This window comes from Dipodomys ordii, unplaced genomic scaffold (assembly GCF_000151885.1).
Source record: "Dipodomys ordii isolate 6190 unplaced genomic scaffold, Dord_2.0 Scaffold40, whole genome shotgun sequence".
Taxonomy (NCBI): domain Eukaryota; kingdom Metazoa; phylum Chordata; class Mammalia; order Rodentia; family Heteromyidae; genus Dipodomys; species Dipodomys ordii.
The window spans coordinates 6,779,584-6,795,395 of NW_012267256.1; positions in this window are offsets into that span (position 1 = coordinate 6,779,584).

A 15,812-nucleotide genomic window follows, 5' to 3' on the forward strand; every position below is an offset into this window, starting at 1 on the left:
GGAGGCTGCAATGCTTGGTAAGAAATGTACGCATTATCCTGCCCATGTAATTGTAACCCCTCTGTACAGTATGTTCACAAATAAAATAAAATAAAAAAATAAATTAAAAAAAGTGTTCAGAAGCATAACATACATTTCTAGAGAGGAAGCACTGGACTGTGGTCTCCACAGAAACACCACATGCAAGCTACGGCCTCCGAAATTAGATGGCATCACACCTTTTTCTCTTTGTACCAAGCAGTCATTAAGTACCCTCCACACAGTCTTGTTCTCTGTCCCCTCCACAGCCTCTTTCAATCACAAACAAAACACACCCTCATTCGCGATGCAGAATTGTCCTCTCCCATTGTGAGGTTCTGAGGGCTCCAGGTGTGCAGCACATCGGGACTACTTAATATTGGGACAAGAGACAAATAATGAGAACAACCTACAGTAGAGAATTCTCTCTATTGCGTATTGTACTGAGAATGAATCCCATTTTGAAAAGAATGACTAGGAATGAGAGCACTACTTTAGTATAATTAGTAATAACCATTATACAGCCAGGAGAAACTCCTTATGGCGGCTTGCAAAAGATCTAAAACACAGTTATAGTTTTTATTTCAGAACTTTCAGTGTTCTATCTTGTTCACTCAATGGTACTCAATGAGTTTACTAAGACTCAACCTTCATTTTGGGGTTCTTCTTGAGCACTCCGATATCCTTCAGTGAGTGACAAGATGAAAGGAAAACCTACTTTGTAGCAGGAATCCAAATTAGAGTGAAGCAAGTTGATCAGTTTATCCAATGCTATCTGTGAAAGAAGAATTGTAGACAAGTTTAGCAATACAATGAACATATAAGTATATATATATATATATATGTGTGTGTGTGTGTGTGTGTGTGTGTGTATGAGAAAAGATAAGGAAGTATGTATCTTAATTACAGACCTGTTGCTAAGAAACTATGAAAATTGCAAAGAATAGACCAGAAATTTAGATATTGGATAACCTAAAAGTTTGTCTGTGCACCAATTCCATAATTTATAAGATAATAGGACATTAAACTAAATTACTATTGGACCTCTTTCAGCTTTAGCATTCTATGCCATAATATCTTAATTCATGCTATTCCATCAGGCCAGAGTTGGTCCCATACCAATATTCTGGGAAGAAATCCGAAGTCCAGGGAGATAAATTGTGTCACAGCATTAATGCACCAAGTTAATTATTTTTTTTCACTGTACTTCACTAAATTTATAATTCATAAGAGTATGCCTCTTAAGAAAGGATATACAACCCAGGTATTGGTGCGGCAATGCTGGAAATTGTAGCTACTCAGGAGGCTGAGATCTGGCGTTTAAAGCCAGTTGCAGTTTGAAGCCAGCTGGAGCAAAAAAGTCCAAGACATTTATCTCCAATTAACCACTAAAAAGCCAGAAATCGACTGTGGCTAAGTACCTCCCTGAAGAGGAAAAGCTCAGAATAGAAGCCCGCCTTGTGAATTCAAGCTGAGAGCCAGGACCAAAACAGTTAACATGAATTAAAAGAATATACCAAACAGCTTTTGCACATATATTTTCTTAATTTCCTTTCCACCATCCCACAATATCTTATTAATTACAATAGATTAAAAAAAGTCATACTGGAACTAAGGCTGTTCGTATTACAATTTGGAATAATGTGATTTTAAAAGGAAACTTGTACATTCAGAGAAGGCATTATTTTTAAAGGAACATTTACATCTAATATAATTGACTAAGCCTTGGAAAGAAAACCGTTACAGGAAAGAAAATGCAAAAATTAAGTGAAAAATCAATGGAGGAGAATATTTGACTCCACTGCTACTATATCAAATGGAGCTAAATGAGAGGTAATGTAATTTAAAATTCTACAGAGTTTATTGGATGCTTTCCAAATTGCACAGGTGTGATCTTTTGGACTTGGAGAGATACTGTTCTGGCAATGGAGGGAAACAGGTGGAAAAATAACCCATCTTTTGATAATGTGTGAAGAGTAGAAAATATTGATGGCACATTGATATGATTAATAGGATGGAGGATTATTAGAAGGCAAACAAAATTGGCAGTGTGAGTACTTGAAATAGAAGCAGCTGAAAGAGCTACTGAAGGAGCAGTTGGTGGGAGAGGAGAGGAGGTACTGTTTCAGAAACCCGTGTGCGTGGGAAATGATATGTTGGAAAGTTAGAAAAGCCACTCTTTCAGAGGCTTCTAAGAAATGAATAAATATTTACATTAGTTCAGTCAACAAGGTATATTTTCCAAAACACTCATTAATCTTACTTATTTTTTAAATGCCATCTAATCTTTCTTCTCTCTTTCCTTCCTTCCTTCCTTCTTTCTTTTTTTCTTTCTTTCTTTCTTTCTTTCTTTCTTTCTTTCTTTCTTTCTTTCTTTCTTTCTCTTTCCTTCCTTCCTTCCTTCTCTCTCCCTCTCACTCCCTTTCTCCCTCCCTCCCTCCCCCCTCTCTCTCTTTCTTTCTTTCCCTCTCTCTCTCTGTTTCTTTCTCTCTCTCTCTCTTTCTTTCTTTCGTTCTTTCTTTCTTATATGCCAACACTGGATCTTGAATTCCAGACCTGTGCTCTGACCCTTAGCTTTTTTGCTTAAGGTTAACTCTCTACCACTTGAGTCATAGCTCTACTTCTGGCATTCTAGTGGTTGATTGGAGGTAGGAGTCTTGTGGACATTCCTGCCTGTGATGGCTTCTAACCACATTCCACAGATCTCAGCTTCCTGAGTAGCAAAGGTTTATAGGCATGAACCATTTGTGCCCAGCTGTATCATCTCCAATTTTAAAATGAAGAAGCGAGTGTGGAAAACTACCAAGGGCCTTCTTTAGTTCATATAGGTTATAAAACTGAGACAGAAAGTAGGAAATTTTATTTCAGATTTGTTTGACTCTACCATTGGATTGAAGAGACATTAAATTTATGTAATGCAGCTATACTTATATAAACATAAATATATAAGATGAACTTGGAATTCAAAGACAAAGTCATTAGTTAATAGTTTCGTTATATGCAGATGAGCATCTTTGAGAAAGCTTGAAAGGGAGATCAATCAGCAGAATAAGAAGGAGAAATCAATTAAAATAGGGATAAAAGAAATATGTAATATAAAAAATGTTGAATTGTAGACAATTGGTAAGAAAATATTCAAAAGGCCTTTTGAAATGTCAGAAGGGAATGGACGCACAATCTATAATTTTTCTAGGAGTCTTGTGTTGTATATTTTTGAGAGTTGTTTTTAAGCCATTTTATGGACTCTCTCCTTATCTTATTAAAGTCATATATGCTCCTTCTAGATCGCTGAAAGACATGAAACCCAGATGCTTCTTGGAGAGCCTCACCTCAGACAAATCTCATTCATATACTCTAATACCACCTTTTGCATATCATCGCCTGAAAGTAATTCCTTCATTCTCAGCTCATCTGCAATACTGTATAAATCTTCTTTGACAAGGTATACTTTCTAACCCAGTGAAATTTAACTCATGAATAATTCTCTGCTGCTTTCCTAAGCAACAAGAGATTCAAAATATTAGGATTCTCTTTTAGTATCCATCTCTACCATTGTTTTAGGATTTGTCAAGCTTGGGTGTTATGGAATAAATAAGTAAACATATTCTCGATCTGTAAGTGCTTATTTCTGCAAGAAAAAGAAAGATGTTCAGGTGTAGGTGATGACATTCCTATGTCCATCCATGTCCTGAAACCTCTTTTTCATACAAACTTTCCCCTGGTGTTCTGAAGAAAGTAGTGCACTCCTAGATTCTGAGCAAGAGCTGTAGCTGATATAAAATATCTTACTGACTAGACATTTTTTATGTTAATGTGAAAATAAAAGCAGACCAGCTAAAATGTGGTTTAATATAAAGAGAATGTGAATGAATGAAAGGAATCTTGATACATCTGGAAAAAAATAAGAATGGGACCAAGGAGAAATAAATACAAATCTGCATAATAATTAAGTAAAGTAAGATGGAAGAATTAAAAGCAAGTATATGAGAATCAGAACAATTACAAATAGATAAATATTTCCCAGAAGGAAAGAAATTAGGTCGTGGTAGAAGAGTAAAAATTAAAATTCTATTTACAGTGTGTTTATAAGGGCATAAAAATAGGGTAAAATATTATAGATAAAATACAAACTTTATTTTTAAATACATTTTAATAAATTCAAAGGAAATAAAAATGAATAATCAGTACAATTAAAAATTTAAAGTAGTTATTACAAATGTATATGGAAAACAGACACATTCATGAAAAAGGAAATGTGTGGAATTGCAAAATGAAACTGATGATTCAAACTTACATAGAATGCTTACTCTCCAGGTTTCTGGGTTTATAAAGTAATAGAAATATCATAAAGAGCTGAGATATTTGAATAACACAAGTAAGAGACTTAATATGTTCACAAACACTTTGAGTACTTACAACAGGCAGATGCTTCTCTTCTTTTCCTTTTTTTTTAAAAAAAGGTTTAGCAATAATTTATTGTAGTATGACAGAGTTAAAGCAGGGAAAAATGAGAAACACATCCTGGTTCCCAGCAGAAAGTGAGAGTTAACAACTTCCCAGATATGTTTCTAGTCAGTAGAAGAGTAATGCACAAACAATAAAATTCACATAGAAAGTTGGAACATTCCAAGACAGTGAATGAGGTCTTCTCCTGGACCACGAAGCAAGAAAGAGCTTATCTCATCTCTTCAGTGATGATCCTAAAAGGAAATGGAGGTGAATCATTCTGCTGCACGTAAGTATTATTTCTCACTTTCCTCTGGTGTTATTGCCCGACTCCTTATTCTTACCCATCACCTTCTGAAAACATTCATTTTTATTTCACCAGAATGGGTCTTCCCATGTACCTCAATGTCAAGTAGGTAATGGTGGAATAGATGAGGGCAAGACAGGTGTTCTAAATCGTTTAAGACTTGGCTTGAACTTCACTTCTGATATTTATCAGCTGTGATATGTTACCGGTTAGGCAATTTACTTAAAAGTTTTTGTTAAGTTCCTTGCTTGCAAAATGCTGTCAATAGGTACCTCATGGAAGATTACCTTATATTTGAGGTTAAGAATCTCTTTTGGTAATTCTGCCTCATCTAGGTTTAGCTTTGGAGGATTGGGGTTCAAGGCCACTGAAGCATGGCTTAAGTGGTAGAAGACCAGCCAAGCAGGCAATTCAAGGCAGACTGAGCTTCTGAGTTCAAACCCCAATAGAAGCATGCACCTGTACATGAACTCTTCACTCTACCCTCTCTCTCTCTCTCTCTTTCTCCTTCCCTCCATCTCCCTCCCTCTCTCTCTCTTTCTCTCTCTCACATACACACACTTACCTAGTTGCAGAAATGATAAAAAAAATAGAAGTCAAAGAAAGCACCAGGAACAAGGAGAAGAAAATCATTTAGTTCATAACTTCAGAGAGCTTTTAATATTTTATATTGTTTAAAATTTATTTTCTTGATGTTTTCACGTACATTTTTATTTTAAACTAAATATTTCAGCTGTTTAATAGCACTATTTAAACATGTCTCCTAAATAATTAACAAAAATATCCTGGTATTATTACCTAAAATAAATCTTGAAAGTCACACACTATAATTCTGCACTGAAATTGCAATCATTAATTTGCTCTAGTAGGTAATAGGTGCCAGGCATTAAAGCCAGCATATACCCAAGTAACAAGACCAAACCAGGTCAACAATGAAAACAATTATATCACAAGTACCTTGATGTTTGGTGCAACAAGTTCAAGAGGAGAAAAGTTTCTTTTTTCTATTCTTGTTTAACATTACATTGTTGAGGAGTCAAGGAAGAGGAAAAAGAGAGTATGTATATTTTATGTTGAGAAGGATAATCTCAGTTGAAAACAGATCACCTTGACATTAGATGCTGGTTTAGAAGAAAGAAAAGAGCTCCATTTTGTCTTTGATATAAGACAATATTTGAGTAACTGTAGAAACCTTCTATGTATTAAGAGATTAATTTCTGTATTTTTCTACTGATTTTGTTCATTTAGAATCTAAAACTGAAATGTGTTACCTAGTGAGAGATTTTTTTTTTAATGTAGAAGAGCCAGAAGCTGGTAACTGACACCTGTAATCCTAAGTACTCAGGAGGCTGAGATATGAGGATCATAGTCAAAGGCCAACCCTGGCAGGAAAATCTGTGAGACTCTTATCTCCAATTAACCAAATCCTGAAGTAGGAGCTTGGATCAAGTCATAGAATGCTAATCTTGAGCATAAAAAAAGCTCAGGGACAGCGCCCAGGCCTGAGTTCAAGCCCCGGGACTGGTACAAAAAAAGAAGCAGAGGCAAAATGAACCTACATCAAAATCTGAAATTTTCTTTTCTTACTGGATGGGAGGAATTTTGTGTGCAGACAGTCTTGGGTTAATGAAAGTACAAAAGATTTTATCTGTAACTTCTTTATCTCGGGAAGAGAGGTCTCTCCTGGAGTCTAAATGCATAAGAAAAAGACCCAGAGGTATTTATCTGAAATGGGGGATTTTTTTTGCAGAATGACAATCTATTCCAAATAGGACCTTGCAGGCCCTGAGGGGTGAACACTCTTCCCAAAGCATCTTGCAGACAGAGGGCTTGGTACAGGGGGAATAGAGCTCAATTTCTAATATGATTTGGTTTGAAGATAATTAGAAGGCTTAGCTCAGTTCCTAAAATCCTTTCAGAATTCACATGAATTTGCTGGAGTGCTAATGGACTTTACCTCATCATAAATTCCAGCTGGAACTTGCTTAGTTTGAGTTATTTCTGTATTCACCAAAGATAAATTAATGCATCATCTTACTGTTTAGTTTTCTTCTTTCCTCAGAAATCAAAAGAAAGAAGGTCTGTTGTTGATTTTAGTTAGTTATACTGGGGTCTGGTCCCATAGAATTCACTGGGAAACAGAAAGAGTATTACTGGGAAGAAGGTTTAAAAATAGCATGAGAGAACCATTATTAGAACCTCATTCAGATATAGATGGAATATTATTTATTTCATAGAAAGATGAATGGTAAATAATGGAGTCAAACTTCTTCCATTCTTTACTCTGTGAAATGTGGACATGATTTTTAATGGGCGAAACTTTTTCTTTATTGGATCGCCCCGCTCTATACTTTATGTTGAACAACAGATAGATCTGAAATTGCTAAATTTATTGAGTCTTCTTTCTTCTCCTTTCCTTTTCCTTTAATTTTTCTCTTGCCAGATTCCTTCATTTTGCAATATCCAGTAGTAGCAAAATATTTAACCTTGCTGGGTTCCCTAAGCTTAACTTGAAGTTTTCTTCTAATTAAAGAAGTAATGTGTGGAAGTAAGATAAAAAAAGCCCGCAAACCCACATTTTTGGCAATACTGGGGTTGAAACGCAAGGCCTGTGTTCTCTTGAGTTCTATAGATGTAGAGGAATAATTGTGTACATGTAACAGGTTCTCAGGGGCTCTCGCTAATTTTCAATGTGTAAAGGGGTGTTTAGGGCCAAAGAACTTTTAGAAGCTAAAATTTATCATTTGATCTAGAAGTTAGAAATGGTCCCAGGTGTACAAGTGGGTTGTTAGAAATGCACATATAATGAGTTATTAATAAATAAAACGCAGAGCAGTTTACAGTTGGCAATACTACTTTCTCCCTTTCTGAAGGCCTGGAATCCACAGTTGTTTGCATTATGAGATAGTGGTCTTCCCTGTCGCTTCTCCAAATCTCTCCTGGCTTCAGTTCTTAACTGAGGTATGCTAAAGGCCACAACAGGGTCAGTTCATCCTTGGTAGGATCAGCAGGGTAGAGAGGTAACACTTCACTCTGAAAATGAGAATCAAGAGAAATGGGAAGAATAGACCTTTATTTTGGGCTCAATTATCTCTTGTGAGCCATAAGTGCCTCCTTCGAGGAGAAATCTGGAGGGTTCCACTACAGCAATTGGCCCTTCCACCTGCCCCACCACATGGACCATGTATGAGCTCTTCTTTTGCTATATCTTGATACCACTCAGCATTCCCCGCAGACTTGCGGAGATCCTCATTCTTCTGAGGAATCCATTTCTTCTCGCTCATTCCATGATTTCTATTCTTTTAAACTATTTGGTTGGGAATTGTTTATAACCCTTTTATTCTTGACTTTTCCTGCTTGGTAGATAATTTTACTCTCCTATGTTCTAGGTTGTTATTTCATTTTATTTATACTGACTAGCGACTTAGGATGATTTGTAAATATGGAAAGGAGTGAAAAGGTAGAAAGGGGTAACAAAACAACTCTCTTGCCCTTTTTAATTTTTTTTTTTTATTTTGCAGGTTCTGGAGCTAGGGCACTGTCCTGAGGTTTTTTTTACTCAAAGCTAGCACTCTACCCCTTTGGGCCACAGTACCACTTCCAGCTTTGTGGTGAGTAATTGGAAATAAGAGCCTCACAGACTTTTCTGCTAAGCTGATTTTGAGCCATGATCCTCAGATCTCAGTAGCTAGTATTCTAGGCCTGAGCCAGTGGTGCCTGCCCTTGCCTTGTTTTAATCAGGGTATGTACTCAGATCTCAAACGACAGAGATAGGCATGGATTTTAAAGAAGGAAAAGGGAAAATCATGGGAACTATGTTGATCAGGGAAGACATGGTTGACTCTACTGTTCCTCTTGATTATCCAGTAAAATTTAAATTGCAAGCTCAGAAAGAGAATCACTGTTTTTAAAATGTCATTCCTCATAAAATTGGAAAGCCGACGGAAACCATTCTGAGGGGTGTGAGCAGATCTCTCAATAACAATGCTTTCTCCTTACAAAACTCCCCAAGAGTAGGAGATTTACAGTGATTAAGCATGGTGAAAACGATTCCGATATAGATGGCAAGGAGGCAGTAAAAAGGAAATTTTAAGAAAGGTAACAAAGAGCAGACATTTGAAAACTGAAAGTCGTTATAGAAAACTTTAAAAATTACAGAAATAAAAAAAAACTAAGCACATATTCCTTGAGAAGAGACTAGAAATGAATATGGAATAAAATGAGAATTGCTAAAGTATTTTGGTGTGGCTATGGCTTATTCTTTTCTTCCTTTATCATTTGCATTGATTTTTCTTTTGTAAAATTGTCTTTTAAAAAGCATTTAGAAACCCAGTTTGTGGACATCAAAAATTAAATAAAAGATTAATTTGCCAGTCTCTAAAATCAGATCTTAAAAATGTTAAAAGTAGCTAGCAGTTCAATAAACAATCAGCTTGTAAATTAAAGTGTCAGTACAGGCGGTGATTAGCCATTTGAGGTCACTTTTCATGGACTTTGGAATTAGATGTCTTTCAGTAGGTTTACTTCTCTTCCATTCTAAACAAAAGAAGATGTCATTTTGTGTTCTCCAGTGGGAAAAGATCTCTCCTAACAACTGGCCAATCCAACCAAACTGCCTCTCCTCCCTTGCTTGGAAAGAGCCACAGCTGTTCTTATACTTAGACCAAGTCAAACCAAAGCAACTTATCTCAACAAGTCATTTGCCAAAGACTACAGTTCTAACAAATATAAAGGGTTTCCCATAACCTCCTGTACTTACAGAACATTGGGTTCTGTTAACTTGTTATTTCAAGGGGAAAATAAGTCATCCATGCAAGGCACATATAATGCGCATTGGTAAGAAAATGCAATGTTTTCAATTGGGAAAGCAGATAAAATAATACATGTATAGATCTGAACAGTTATAGAAGAACAAAGATGGCAATCCTTGAAATGAATTCCCCAGATGCTTGTACATAACAGATTCTCAAAACAAATACGAGTAAAAGAGGGGGGGAGAGAGAGACAGAGAGAGAGTCAGAAAGAGAAAGAGAGAAAGAGAGAGAGATAGAGAAGGAGAAGGAGAGAGAGGGAGGGAGAGAGAGAGAGAGAGAAATTCCTTGACTTATTCTTTTGAGATTCAGGAAAACATTGACTTGTTGAGAGATTTTCCAAAGATGAATAGTCAGATTGGATCAGAATGCAGTATGAATGAAGAGTATTCATGAATTCTCGTGGTCTCCATGTATTTATTGCACTGATCCGTATTTTATAGCAGAACTGGAAAATCATTTTTATTTCTGCCAAGGGCTATTTGATATTTATAACAGCAATTATAAGCCATACAAAATTGTCATTTTAAAAATTAGTCTACATGCTTAGTACCTTTGGCTTATGCCTGCAAGGTTACTTACCCAAGAGACAGATTTGAGAAATGTGCTTTGTCACCAGGCTGGGCAGAAAATTGGAGAGACTTTTTTCTTCAATTGCAAGTGGAAATATGGCTCAAGTGGTAGAGCACCAATCATAAGTGAAGAAATGAGATCAATGCTCTGAATTCAAGTCCCTGTACCAGCATACACACAAAAAATTAGCTGGCTATATTTGGTCCATCAATTAATTAATTATTCAATATTAATTTGGTTTAATTATTAATCAATTTTAGCCTGTAATATGGCTATATTGATAAATATTGTTATTCACAGCTGCTTTTCCCATCTAGAACGTAGTCAAATCTTTGCCTTGGTAAGTTTTGAAAATAACTGCTTTCAGCTATAAGTTGTTTCAAAGATAAATACGTATTTCAAAGTGTACCTCCTCAAAGTGCAAAAATTATCATTGTCTATGTATTGTTTATAGGACCAAAGAGTGGGAGGTCATTTTACCTAGCTTGCAGCTCATTATTACTTACATTGGAATGCATCAGTTGGTCCCAATGTTTTACTTTGTTTACTTTGAATCTTCCATTAAATGTCTCAGTTAGTTTTGCACATTTGCCACCATATTCAAGTGTCACAGAAAGTTTTCGTTTTCCCAGGGTGGAGTAATAAACCTTGATTCTCACTTTGCACAGTATAATTTAGCTTCAAATGTTTCACATTTTGAAAGCAGGAGATGAGAAGATGACTAGGGCTCTGTGGTTGGATGCTCAGCTGTGTGTCATATGTGGTTCTCTCCACCATGAGTGCTAGATTATACAACCATGTGCTATTGAATTCGCTGTCAGGTTCTCCCCTTCATCTCCATCATTTCTTGATACAATTCCACAGTTTTCTAAATCTCATGAACATGTCTCCCTGTGTCAAACACGGTGATTCATAGTGATAGATCAGATCTCCATACTGCAAGTCAAGAGCACTCAGTAACTCTAAACTAGTGACTGTTAAAACTTCTGCTTTTAATAAAGTCCATGCATAACACTACTCTGGTGTCACATTTTTTTAGCCACAATACCCGTGCACAGATACTTCCCTGATAGATGATTCAGTGTCCTATGATTAACTCACCAGGGTCAAGACTGATAGGACTTAGTTCTTTCTTGGCAAATGCAAGCCAACAATGGTGGAGCTCCTTCTGTAATGGGGCCAGTGACACCTGGAAATGTTAGTTCAAGCTACTTTCATGGGTCAAGCAAGTCCACACCTCTTCCTATACTGCCATTTCCGGCTTCCAGCCACAATAGTTCTGTTGATGTGTCACAATGGGCAGTTAACTCAGGGACAACAATGGCTGGTTGGGGAGTACTTGTTATGTTTTGTTTTTTGTTTTTTTGTCTCATTATAGCCAGAGAAAAAAAGTTGAAAATCTCATGAGAATCCTTTAATGTTTTCTCATTATCTTTTTCTAAATCACAATCTAATCTGAGTCCCTGAGACAAACAAATTTCCTTTTTCCTGGTGCTAGCCGCTTTGCAGGTCACCTCATACTCGTTCACAAACAGAACCAATGTGATCAACGTTGTCTCTGTCACGGGAGGCATAGTGAAAGGGACTTACGATTCCCAGACCTACTGAAGAGCATTGATTTCAGCCATGTTTATTTGGCCTTCCGATCCATTGATTTCAGCATGTTTAGAGCTGTGTTGATGCTCTAGATTGGGTTTTCCAATGCCACAAACTAGGTACACAGATTTACCTTTGATTTCAATAAAAACCATAAGAGCTTGTCAATTTCCGTTGAATAGTTTGACACTGCACATGAACTCTTCTTTGTTGTTACTATGTGGTAAGATGTCACCCCACTTAAATTTTAATAACTTTCCAGTGCGTATGTGATCAGAAACATGGTTGTTTTTCTTTGATTGTTAGCCTCCTAATCAGCCATCTGCCTTTGTACCATATTCAGTTTGTGTCAACTCTTGATGTCTTTTCTGGATCTTGTGGTTTTCTGAATAATCTTCTCAGAATCTGTTTTGGTGAAGAGGGTTGATTATGGACATGTGGATTAAGGTTGGAGTTATTGTCCCTGTTGACAAAGAAGTTGGCAACCCCATTTTCAATCAGTGGAGCCAAAGCCATCAAAACCACCAGGAATCATCTCATTGCCTTTTCTCTCATCATCACTACATTTGGTTCGCCGTACTTTCACCAGTGTACGGATGCTTTTACACAATGTACGCTCCCGGCCTGCCCAATGCTGACTATTCTCTGAGTCGCTGAAATAGTCAGATAGACCTTGGGAAATCAGGAAGAAGGACGCATGTTTGTCGGGGCATGCATTTCCATGTGTTCTGTGTATCCCATTATGAACATTCTTTGCTTGTTCCTCAAATCTTGTTATTATGAAGATTCATTAATACAAGTTTATGTTAGTGTGTGAAAAGTACCTAGACTTATTACACTTAGAGTCCATCCTGTGGCTGGCTTGTCAAGGGCAGACCCAATGCTTTCAGAAGCCAGACTCAGCTCTGGGCTGGACATTTCCCAGCCCAAAGAGGTGTAGAATGTAAAGATTCCTACCTCTCATGGAAAAATGGAATCTGTTTAATTTGAATCATTAGGGCTTGCTTCTTAATTCGTCTTCTGGTTACATTAATGGTTTAAAAAAGATAATGGCATACTTTTATTTTTAAATTTAGAACATACATATCCCATAATATAAGCTATACATGAACTCAGACTTATTAAGTCTTTTTATAGACCTGTACATTCTGCAAAGTGATTATCACCTTCACAAAATTAAATTGTTCAGCTAAATCAAAGTCATCCAATCTTCAATTGTTTATATAGTCACCTGCTTAGATGCTAAATACATTTATGAAGGGTTTAAAATACCATCTGAGATCATAACGTTTTGCTTAAAGGGAGCATATGCCCAGAATTAGCACTTTCTATTTATGATCTCATTTCTACTTTAATCATTTATTAATATAAATTGTTTTGTTTCTGTTTTGATGTAACTGCCTTGTTTCTGTTAGAAATTCTTAATATATGAATCAAAATTTCCAATTATTTGTGACTGTATAACAGAAAGCATTTTATTAAACATTGAGTAGCAAAACATGATTACTTGAATTCAATTATGTCGCTCCTTAATTAAAGTCCATTAAGAATTTCTACTTGATTGAGTTACAAATATCATTTTAAAACGATGGCAGTAATTGCCATTCATGAATATAGTAGGGTTAATGTGCATTGATAAAATTGCAAAAAAAATAATAAGGATTTGTATATTGAGATAACTCTAGGATAATATAAACTTCCTTTAGGTCCAAAGATCATTGAAAACTCTTACAAAAGTTGTGGGCAGGCTAATTAGTTATGAGAGGCAATCTTGTTGCCCTCAAAACTTTTATTCCTAATAGGATAAGATTGCAAGGATTAGAAAGCTTATTGTAATGATTACTATGATAGAGAAAATTTGGAACTAGAATAAATGTCTCAATAAAATGTAAACAGTGAACAAGTTTAAAAACAAAAGGAGGTCAGTCTGTCTATATTAACATCAGAAGAAGGTTGAGAAAAATTATAATACGAACAGTTCAATATCGGGGTTAGGTAAAAATATGTGAAGTAACAGTAAATATAGGGCATTTTTGCACATACAAATGTATAGAAAATGTCAAAAGAGACTCCCATCAAAATGATAACTTTTGGAGGGAAAGCAGAAAAATACATTTGGCAGTGGGAAATGGAATACCTCTGCTTGGAATATATATATACCAAGACTCAAACTCAGCATTGGACTCTTGTATTTGTTCATTGGCTGGTGCTCTATGACCTATGCCATGACTCCGACCTCTGGTACATTTTATTAACTTATAAAAACTGTATTCTTAAAGAAGTTTCTAATCTCAAACTATTTCATAAGTGAAGATGAATCTTACTGTTTCTACCCTGATGTGTAAAGAACTTGAAACCCATCATTTCTCTTATCACAATGAGAAAATTGGGAAAACATTAAAACCAAAAACTCCTTAGGGAGCTAAACTTCACAGTAAATGAAGGCCACCAAGTAAATAACAACCCTGAAATGTGAAGGGATTGGTCTAGGTAGAGGTTTCAGTTCACCTGGAACTGGATTCTATGCGGGGCAGGGTATTGAAGCCCAAACTGACACATTCTTTGGGGGATAGACAATTATCTTTTCCCTGATTACTATAGTATTAATGTCTGACTTAAGAGGAAGGGATAAAATAAGGTTAAAAATATTGTCCTACAACCTTCCTTATCTCTTCTCACTAATTTTAATTTGAAGTCTAGTTTATCTGATATTAGGATTGCAACTCCCCCTGTTTATGGGGGCTGTTTGCTTGGCAGATTTTGTTCCAGCCTTTCACTTTCAAAATATGTTTGTTTTTATGGGCAAGGTGTGGTTCCTGAAGGCAGCAGATAAAAGGATCTTGCCTTTTAATCCAACTAGACTGTCTACATCGCTTAATTAGAGAGTTAAGTCTGTTAATGTTGAGAGATAGGACTGAGAGAAGTTTGGTAGTTCCGGCCATGTTATCCACCTTCTTGGGGGCTGCAACATCTGGGTTTTTCCTATGGCTCTTGGATTCCCAGATGCCCCTCAGTAGATGATGGATGAAGAAAATGTGGTATATATACATAATGGAATTCTGTGTCTCCATCAGAAAGAATGACATTGCCCCATTTGTTAGGAAATGGAAAGGCTTGGAAAAAATTATATTAAGTGAAGCAAGCCAGACCCAAAGAAACATAAGTCCCATGCTTTCCCTTATTTGCAATAACTAGTATATGTCTGAGACAAGCAGAAACAGTCAGATAAGTTGATGTTAGGCAAAATGAACCCCAAGATAAGGACTCAAATGGTTTTTCTTTCTTGCTATTGTTTCTAACATATAAGATGATTTCTTTGTTGCTTTGTATGTTCCTCCCCCATGGTATAACCCCTGTTTTCACTGTATTTGATGTTGGCATAATTTGTGGAGGGGAAGGGAAAAAATTGTTTAAATAGGGATACAGGTGGACCCATCACAACAATGAGATGTACAAGATTTTATGTCAAAAAATGAACTTTACAACTTTGGCAGGGGGAGGAGGGGCCCTGGGGGAGGGGAAAAGATGGGAAGGGATAGGAAGGGGAAACAAAGGAGGAGGCAACAATGCTTGATAAGAAATGTACTCTTTACCTTGCTCATGTAATTGTAAACCCTCTGTACGGTATTTTCACAATAAAAAAATTTAAATGTTAAAAAATATTGTCCTGCAGAGGAACTCCGGTAGTGCAGTAACAGTGACTTACAAAACTGTAATTATAAAACTACAGAACATATACACAACCGAACACCTTCGCATCTAGAGAGATCTGCTATAAAATCAGTAGATTATAACTAATAGTGATACAAATGACACGATGATTTAAGTAGTTTCTAGGGAAACCACAAAACCATATTACTATAAAGATGCTATAAGGAATTAATGCCACTGCTATCTATAGAAAATATTAAACACAGCCTACTTCCTTGCCCATAAATAGAAATTCCCAGAGTAAGGATTTTTTTTAATTTTAAGGAAAATTAAGACATGTTAAAATGAAAGAGTAAACCAGAAAAAGGAAAACAGAAAATGAAACAAAGTAGATTCTGACAAAGCAAAGC